Consider the following 9889-nt stretch of genomic DNA (forward strand, 5'->3'; position numbering starts at 1 on the left):
CAAATGGTCTTGTAATTAACAAAGAGCTGTGAAATTATTCTTGTGTTGACCTTTGTTTCTTTCACTGCATTTGCTATTTATTTACACTCATGTTTATTTACACTTATTCATTTTAGAGGCTGTCCTCAGATGCTGTCTGCTCTGGATTTAAAAGGCAAAAGAATTTTTAAGTGGAAAAAACCTGCAGGATTTATCAGTCTAGCGATAGAAAATAACCACCCAGTATTTATGAAACGGAAAAAAAAAAGAAATTAAGAGCACAAGCTAAAAAAAAAATTACAAACAGGGAACAACATCACCATTTGCAAAAAAAAAAAAAAAAAAAAAAAGGGCTTTACGAATTTAGGAGTTTTTCCAAGAATGACAGAGAGCTCCACTGTGTTTATAGTGTAACAGCTCAGGATGTAATGAAATTACACTGCAGAGTACTTTAACAGTGTCATCTCATTAGACCTACAGTTGGAACAAGAGAGCCACATAAAACAGGCAGCTGCAAATGACTCCATTCTCATCTATTCTCATTTGCTATTAAAAATACCTTTCGGCGGCTTTTTTCCTCCCTGACATCCCTACACAAAGTACCCTGCAAAGTATGATACATGCACCTATTTAAATTAACAAAGGAATGACTTATTTTAATCTCACTGCGCTTTGGAGTGCTTTGGCCATTTGGATGAGCAATATATCATTACATACAACCTTCCAGCGCTGCAGGCAAGAAACTCAGAGCGTGCAGCATTTGGTGGGAGCCAAACAATTTCTCTAGCACACAACTGTGTCAAATGCATGCATGTATTCATTATTGAGAATGCGGGGAAATAGCTTTGATGTAGTGGAAAAAAGAAGATGATAAAAGCACCTCTGCAATGTGTGTGCCATTATCAATGGTGGCAGATAGACACAACTGCAGAGCCTCCTATGTGATTAGTAAATATACATATAATTGCTGTGGCCAATTATCAGAAAAATGAGATCGGTAATTACAAGACAGAAAATTAACTAGAACTCTTATTAAGGCTTTGTTTCCAATTCAAACAATTGGAAACCGCTGGAAAATACAATTAAATCAAAAGTAACTGAAGAGTAAAAGGAGAAGCCAAAATTGCTTTACAATTTTCAAAGACTCCTATTAAATGCAAGGAGTGTTTGATATAACATGCCCAAATTCTCTTTGAACTTAGACCGGGCAAGGGAGAGGTTATTGTTTCTAAACTTATAAATGACATCAATATAGGAAGGTTTCCACTGGAGAGTGCTGGGAACACAAGGAAATAAGCAGCACAATTAAACTTTCTCCACTTCAAAGAACGGCGCATGAAAATTATTCTTATTAATACAGAAAACACGGAGCAAAATGTCAGCCCGGCTCCTACAGCACGGAGCCCAGCTGGTTTGGCCTCTCCCTGTCGTTCTCCCTTCCCGGGCTTGCATGCAAAGTGACAGAAGCCGCTTTCCCAGGTGGGACAGGCTCAAAGCAGAGAAAATCAACTTACCACCATGTATTTCATGGGTGGCTACAAGAAGATGGAGAAGAAGTCGCATGGAAAAGAGGAGGGGGAATGGATACGTGTTTCTCCCAGGGAGATCTCAACTGGATGTGAGAGGGAAATTTCTCGCCGTGATCAGCCACTGGGATCACCTCCCCAGGGAGGAGGTGGGGTCCCCAGCATCGGTAAGATTTTCTGGACAGAGCACGAGGCCAACTCGTCTAGATCGCGCTTTTGCCAAGAAAGGTTGGACCAGATGATCCTTGAGGTCCCTTCCAACCTGGGATTCTACAAAATACTCTGGGCATGTATCACAGATCATTCTGAAAACTACACGGCGAAATAATTGGGAGCCCATTCCCTGGGAAACTGGCTCTGCCCAGCAACGTACCCCCACTGCCTATTTTAAGTAAAACGCAAGCGAGGAGCTTGTGACAACCCCTCCTCTAAAGGGGCTGCCAGCTCGGAGCAGTCCACGCTGGGGAACAGGACAGGCGTACGGCACTTCACACTCATTTGGCAGGTGATAATTTCTGCAATCACAAAGAGATGACAGACCCGTAAGATGGTGAAACTTCATTACAAGAGGGGAGGAGAAGCTGAGGAACTGCTCTGAAGCCACCAGCGTGCCACTCTGGCCATCCCGAGCTAAGCTGGCATCAGGGTTCCTGCAGGCAAGGGAAGAAGTCACTCCATCAGAATTAACCCCTTGATCACGCAGCTCCTGTACTGCGGCACAGCCAAGAGACAAGGTGCTCCTGCACAAGCACGCAAGAAAATTTCACCTGGCTGAAAGTGCTATTTTATTATTTTTGCACGTTTTTCTATACAATGCAGGTATTTAACCCCCATCCAGGTCCACTCTCTACTGCTGTAGACCTGATGGTCATGGTCGGTTTGCTCTCGGGAGCTCAGGAAAAGATGACATGGGTTGTTGGAGATGAACACCAACGGGATCTCAGCATGAAAACCAGATGCTTTGATACAGTTTTTCCAAGGATTTTAGACTGGGCACCCACAAATTTACTGGCTATGTGCCTGAAAAATGGCAAGCCTTTTGGGAGAGTGCATCAATCTCAAGGAAATCCTTGCTGCTGAGCGTGAGGGCGAGCAGGTCAGTGCAGATAAAAACTTGATCCTTGCTCCTGTAGGTATGAGCCAATTCCTACTTTACAGCATAGGTAAGACAGGGAAGAAGGAGGCAGGTTTTGGGCTTAGCTGAACCAGGGAAGGACGGACTCTCAACTGCTTCCAAAGGTGGACACTGAAAAGCTGCCCCAAACATTGCATTTTACCTTGGAAGGAAAAACCCACCCATTCAGTATCTGCCCAGGGAAACCAGCAATTGCTCCCTGCAAGTACATTTGAGAAGTAGAAAGGCAGGAGTACTTTGTTTTTCCAGCAATTTCTCATGAGAGGAAGCGCTGCTGTTGCTACCTCTGTAACTCGAGCAACCATACCCTTGTTGTATGAGGTATTTAAAATTTTCAAGACTATGCAAAGTAAACACCATCCTATATTGTATCCTGAAGTTCCCTGGACTTTGTCTGACGCTCCAAAGGATGAGAATATGAGGAAATAAAGCAAAGCTACATGTCTCTACCAGGTCTACGCCACTTGCCTGACGCAATACGGTCGCATTTGATGTAGGAGCAGGGAACGGTGAGCTGCACTCCGACGGCCTGCCTTATTTTACCCACCTGCACTGAAATCGTAATATAGAGGCAAAAAAAGCGCAGAAAATCAAGATTTTAAAGGAGCGAGGAACAGGCATACTCATTTTAAACTGAGTAACAGTTCTTTTGTTTTTGTTAAATACTGTATCTTTCAACCAATGACATGAAGACCTGTACAGTGGGGATGCTGCCCAAATGGCAGTAAAGGAAGGAACAGTTTTGAGGGTCAAGGGACCATTGGCCTCTTGCATTCCCAGGAGGCTTTATTCCCAAGATCGGCTACTGCCCTGAGCACCCAAATGACATCGCTGCATCCAGGATCTGCTGCAGGAGAAGGCAAGATCAGCCTCTGATTTCTCAAAACCAGCCAAACTGTGCACACAGAGAGAGATCGGGGAAGGGCAATAGGAAAAAAGTTTGAGTGATGCCTTTGCCTTGTGAATAATGAACAGTTCAAGAAGGTCAACCCATTACAACTGAAACCGTTTAATTATTAATTATGCACAATCTATGAGCAAAAGGACAAGTTCAGAATGTTTAATGCGTGGTAACTCCAACTGGACCCTCTCTTGGCATTTTGTTATTAGCACTTGTCAGCAAGGTGCTCAGGCATAAAGAAAAAAGCACAGCAGCAGAAAATCTGAGCTAGCAGGAGGAGGGAGGGCTTTAAACTTCAAACACGGCTCCTAATATTTAATTTATAGAGTGCCAAGGCTCTGGCATAAACCTTATTGACTTCCATGGAGTTGGGGGAAGTCACATTATCTAAATGAAGACCTGAGAATGAGAATACTGAGACAATTCCTCCCAAAGCCCTCTCTTCTGAAGGGAGTGATAATACTACTATCTGTATCCTCATTTTTATTTTTTTTCACAAGTCTGAACAAAGGAAGAGCAAACCACCTAACAGCGTGCCCAGAAGCCAACCGATCCTTTGTAACCTATGCAATAAGAGCCTGAATTACAGGTTCGAGCACTATCCTTGTCTACTTCTCAAACCTATTATTTGAAATGTCTCCTGATCTGGTCACTCTCGCTAAGCACTGCAGTAGCAGAGATCGAGGCTCAGGAAATCAGTAACGTCCAGCAAACCCACAAATAAATACGGATAAGGCAGCTCTCTCCCCTTTTCTGTCCAGTTTGGAGGTTTGCCTGGACAAACTCAAGAAGCAAATTCAACAGATATGGCTCTGAGGTGTCGTATTTTCTTTGGAAACGCCGTTATGTCAGTGAAATTTGGGACCCGTTCTTGACGTGCAACATACTCCCAAAACACCGCAGGCTTTACACACCTTCAGAGGTATTAACCCAATGAACAATTTATTGAGCGTGAAAAATCTTTGCACAGTGATTGAAACCCTGAGATTCGTCGCATCCTTTCTGAAGAAAGCCCGCAACCTCCCTATCAGAGGAAAATCAACAAATACAGCTTTCTACCTCAAACTTTCAAGAAGGTGACGGCAAAGCCCAAGTGTTAAGATCAAACCTGCGCTCCTCCTACCTCTTCCTTTGGGGGTCAGCTCAATGCACAGCCACGGCACTAGAAGAAAGCCAGGCTGCTAACTCTCTCTCTGCAAAGGGTTAAATTTTCCCATTCCCCACAGCTACCACTATTCCGCAATCCTCTCCTCCGTGTGAGGGCTTGTGCAGAAGGAGATGCCATGGTCCTATGGCTCTATGGCCACAAGAGGGAAGTTAGCAGAACCCAGCAAACCAAACTTCAGTTCCTCTCTCCTCTGGGTTTCCCCAGCACACTCCAGCTTCAAAATTACCATCTCCTCTGGGCAGATACTCTTATTCGGCAACTTGCCCATCGATGCTGAAATGGCAGGATTTAATAAATAACGTGCGCGCTTTACAGAGCATTTCTGGTTTATCACTTCAGCCTAAAAATCTCCGGGATTAAAGAGTTTTTATGCACTCTAGTTTCACTTTTAGTAAAGCTTTCAAAGAATACGTGTACTCTTATGTAGTAGCTGCATTTTATTTTGTGGGGCTGAATAGTGATTTTTTTTTTTCAGACTTAAGTTTTAGACACATCGGAACCTTTGCCAGTTGCAATTACATGTAATAAATGCACGGCAGTTACTGGGCTCTTTCAGCGAGAGCAGCACATGACAATATTGTACATGTTCAGACTTACTCCTACAAGGACAACTTTCACAGCATGCCTAAAAATAAACAAATAAATAAATAAATGTGAAAAAATCGTGACTTTCTGGCCAGTCTACTTCAAAAGCCTTTGCACAAACCTAATGGCAGGTGATTTCCTACAAGTAACAAGTTTGCAGAAGGCAGCGATGTCTGGAGGTGGCTCAGAGGCTCAGACTTGAAAGCATTTCTGGATTGTCCCCGTTACACTCCCACCCCCAGCAGGAAGGTGAAAGATGATTACATCTCTGCGCCAGGTCGCTTCTTGCTCTTTTCTTAGCAGCAGATGCCAAATGTGACAAATGACACGCGGGGGCATTTTGGTGTGAAGTTTCGTCTGCTGGGATTGAAGTGTCAGCAGTAAACTCATTTATTTCCAGATCTCTAGCTGGACGGGAACCAAGGTCGAAAGGCCAGTGTTTTATCCACCAAAACACTCAGCCTACCTTTAACACCTCAAATCACGTGAGAACTGGCTATTCTCTCAGCAGCGCTACCTGCTCCCCGACTTCTTGAAAGCATCACGCGTGCGTAACCTACATTCGTACCCAACGCGCGCAGACGCTCCCGGTTGAGTCAAGTCACCGGGTATTTGGGGCTGTTCGATTGTCATTTCTGCAGCGCTTGCTACTGTGGGATGTTTTTCAGAGCCCAGAAGAGGGAAGAAAGAAGGGGAAGAGTGTAATTAACATCAGGAATAATCTAGAGCGTAGGACATGACATCTTCTACCTCTGGCCAAGCTTTGTACTTGTTGGAGCGGCTCTCTAAAGGGCGTACAGGTAGCTGGAAAAACAGGTTAATCCTTTAACCGCAACTGTAATTGCTTTCTCTCCAAAACAAACCTAAGAATTTTTTCCTCTCATTGCTGGTCTCTTGTCGATCATAAGCTAGCCGAGCGCAGCAGCGGTTTGGGTAGATCCACACACATCCGCACATTTCAAATAGCTAAGGCACAGCAGCATGAAACGCAGCCTCTACCTGTTCACACCGAAGGGACTCAATTGAAAAACTAAACCCATTTATTGTTCCCTTTTTCCTCTGTACACTCCCAATGCATTTTTATTGCTTTTTCATAAAACACTGCCGCAAATAATCAAGCATGACCATTGACATCCACAAGATTGAGTTTTAGGAACCATTAAATGAGCTTGCCCTCTTGGGAAGGTTCTTGCTCAGGTTGGTCTAAAGGTAATTATTCAGCAATTCCTACCTGTGGTTTTACCTTGTTCCTATATAAGTCTCTGAATCTCATACACTAGTAAGGTCACAGTTTCTGTCTCAATAAAAGTAAAACCCTAAACCAACTTATCCACAGGACAAATTACGGCGGGTTTGCGTACACACGGGGGTATATCCTCACACCAGCTCTTCTTGCATGGAAATCCTCAAAACTCTGGAAATTTTCAGGGTTCGATATAGCTGTTCATACATTTAAATCAATAGCTGAGAATCTAAAGAGAAATTCCTAAAGAAAAAAAAAAAAAGTCTTGTTTCATTCTCAGCCCTTGGAGTTTTTTGACTTAGTTTACAGAAACAGCAAAATGTAGCACTGATGCATACGGTGAAGAAATCCAGCACTTGAGAGGCAACAGTCTTCACAGTGTTATTTGGTCAAGCTGAACACACTGTGATTTTTTTAAGGCTATGCCGCAGCAATAAATAGATATATTTAATCAAGTAAAAAAGAAGGGAATAGAAAAACCTGTAACATAGGATACAGATATTAAATGCAAGTTATTTCTTCCATAGGAAAACCTGAACATTTATTGACACTGAGATGCTTCATAGCTCAGCATTAACACCACACCAGCATTAACAGACGCTGCTAAATGTTTCTAGAGTACAAATTTAAAAGTGGAAAAAAAAAAAGGAGGTCTTTGGTTTGCAGAGTTTGTAAAGTCCTTGAGCTAGATTAAACTGCAGTCTTGTGAGACCGAGTATCTCTGTGGGGGCACTTAACAGAAATGCTCAAGGAACTCATGGAAAGCTTCTCACTACTTACTCATGAAGCTATCAGAGTAAGGATTCACGAGTACAACTAATTAATTTTTCTTTTAAATTTCTTCTCTAAATAGACAGGTTTTTCAATGCTGCCTCCTATGTGTAATAATAAGATTTGCTCTTCAAAGTCTTCACTCCTCAAACTTTTAATGCAACTGGAATAATAAAAATTTTAACTAAAACTCACAGACAAAAATCTTTTTCCTCTCTAATTCAAAACGGTTTAAAAAAAAAAAAAAAGCCAAACTCAACACCTAAATCACTACCACATTGAGACAAGCTATGGAAACTTTGAAACCAGAACAATTTTATTTCAGGTTATGAAGAAGAAAGGGTTAGAAACCAGAGCTGATGCTTAACTACAGCGCCCGTGACCACAACTGCTCCGGTACAGTGAAACCCGGTTTACAGCAACTACCCAAGGGGCTGGCAATAATTGCTTTCCTAGAAGGGATACTCTAACTAAATAAAGGTCAAACAAAACAGCCCTGGAGAGCTTAGGGAAAATTCAAAGGAGCTGCTTAAGCCAGGAGCACTGCTTACTGGCTGCGTTCCACGGCGCAAGTTTTGCCACCCAACCTCCTCCGGACGCAGAGCAGGTACCTCTAAAGCCAAAAGCCACCGGAGCGAAAGGACAGGGAGCTGACACGCTGAAAACCATGGAGCTGCTGAGGTTGGCCTTTTGGGATCTTCATAACCCAGCTGCAATCACCCTGGGTTTTTACTAAACGCTGATCTGACCAGTGATCGAAGGAAAAAAAAAAAAAGACATTTTTAGGAGGTTTTAGAAGTGCTGCATCTGGAATGCAGCTGAGGAAGTAACGGAACAGTAATCTCCTACATGATACATTTTGACATCAAGATAACCGGGGAATAAATAACTACAGGTTGGAAGAACCTTGAAAACAATGCCACTTCTCACCCTACCGCAGGGAACGCAAAACCACGCTAAGATCAAAGCTCTGATTTTCCTGAAAACCTGAGTCCGCGCTCTGCGGAGCCGCAGAATCCAGCAACCCACTGCTCACCAAACTCTACATTTACGGCACCCTCATTTACCTTCTAAACTGCGAATTTTCTAATGCATTAAAAGGGAAATAATATAACTATAATCAAGGCTAGGTTTCTCATAACCTTTGCTTGGAAGTGGAATTTCGTTTGTTGAGGGACTCTTGCAGACAGCAGCGAAGAGAGCACTGTACTGTCTCAGGCAGGTTGTCTGGGAGGTTGCTGGAGATCTGGAGGCTGAGCAGGGAACAGTTAAGACTTTTTTATCAGCTAAAAAATATCATGGGAGGCATCCTGAGACCGTGAGCAGCAGGAAAGGTTAAAAAGCACACTGATTTTACCTGCGATCTTTAGGCTTCAGAGTCAACCCACCAAGTGAAACCGGGTGGTCTGCATTTCTCCGATGCTTCATTTCTGGGGCTTGCAACTTTAACAGTACTATTCTGGGGCTCTGTTGGTTGTACTTCTAAATTATCAACCGGAGCAGATTCTGATTACAAAAACTTCTCTTTTTTTTTTTTAGAGGCACCTAGTGCTTTGGAGGCAGAATCCCATCGGTGAGTAGATCACCTAGCAAATTCTTCAGCTCCATGATCACAAAAAATAAGGCCACATCTAGGACACTTTCCAAGCCAGGCAATGGCTCCTGCTTCCCGTCAGACTCCATTCTCCTTCACGTTGGAATATTTCTGGGAAGACTGCAGACACGGCAAGCGACGCGCGTCCTTCCCAACAGGGATCCATCTGCACCGCTCGCTGCTTCCCACAGAACACTGCGGTGAGCTGGAGACAAACTAAGTTGAGCGCTCGAATATTAAAAGGCTCTCGGCTCTCCAAAAACAGCCGACTGCCTTTAGCCTGGCCGTGGCGCAGGATGAACTACGTTAACGACTAGCCAGGCCAGCCTCATCTCTGGACCAGAGCAGGAGTCTTACCATGGCAGGAGATGCTGCTGCCATTATTGCCGTTGCTTAAACGAGCGTGTCTTATTTGTAGCTGGATCAGTTTTCCCTGTAAGTTACCACAGGTTAAAAAATAAAGGTCCTGGCAGGCACGTATCCTGTTCACACAATGCTCCTCACTAATTGTGCCATTAAAAAAATAATCCCAGAACCAATGCCATTAAAAGCCCAATAATACAATTTAAAAAAAAAAAAATCAGGCAAAGTTTACTGTGATAGGGGAGCAAGAACCATGTCTGACTTTTTTTTTTTGTTATATTATTCTGCTTCTCAGCCACTTTATTCATTCTGCAGAATTTCCGCAAGTAAACGTAGAGCCTGGGAAAAGAACAAACAGACTTTTTAAACTGCCAGAGTGACCTGTTCTGTCTCACCTATTTCACTAATAGGTTAAAAACAGCTCCAAAAATCTCACTACCACAGAACATCTAAGAACTCCCATGACAACTTTTATTCCCTAGTGCACTGCCTTACGCAGTTTGAGAAGAGTCCAGGATACCTAGGTAAAACAGAAGCAACCTCTTAACTAGTTCAGTCATCAACAAATCCTGCAAATTAAGCATGATTATGGACAAACAGAACATGAACTTTTGGATTCCTGCT

The 9889-nt window shown here is 43.2% G+C and overlaps 1 protein-coding gene across 1 annotated transcript in view; it reads right to left on the bottom strand.

The window, feature by feature from the left end:
- MAP2K5 (mitogen-activated protein kinase kinase 5) overlaps nucleotides 1-9889 on the bottom strand; it is a gene marked incomplete at its 5' end in the record, with an annotated part of 80992 nt that overhangs the window by 22432 nt on the left and 48671 nt on the right. The window lies entirely within an intron of this gene.

The sequence above is a fragment of the Apaloderma vittatum genome, unplaced genomic scaffold, assembly GCF_000703405.1.
Source record: "Apaloderma vittatum isolate BGI_N311 unplaced genomic scaffold, ASM70340v1 scaffold3578, whole genome shotgun sequence".
NCBI classification, from domain to species: domain Eukaryota; kingdom Metazoa; phylum Chordata; class Aves; order Trogoniformes; family Trogonidae; genus Apaloderma; species Apaloderma vittatum.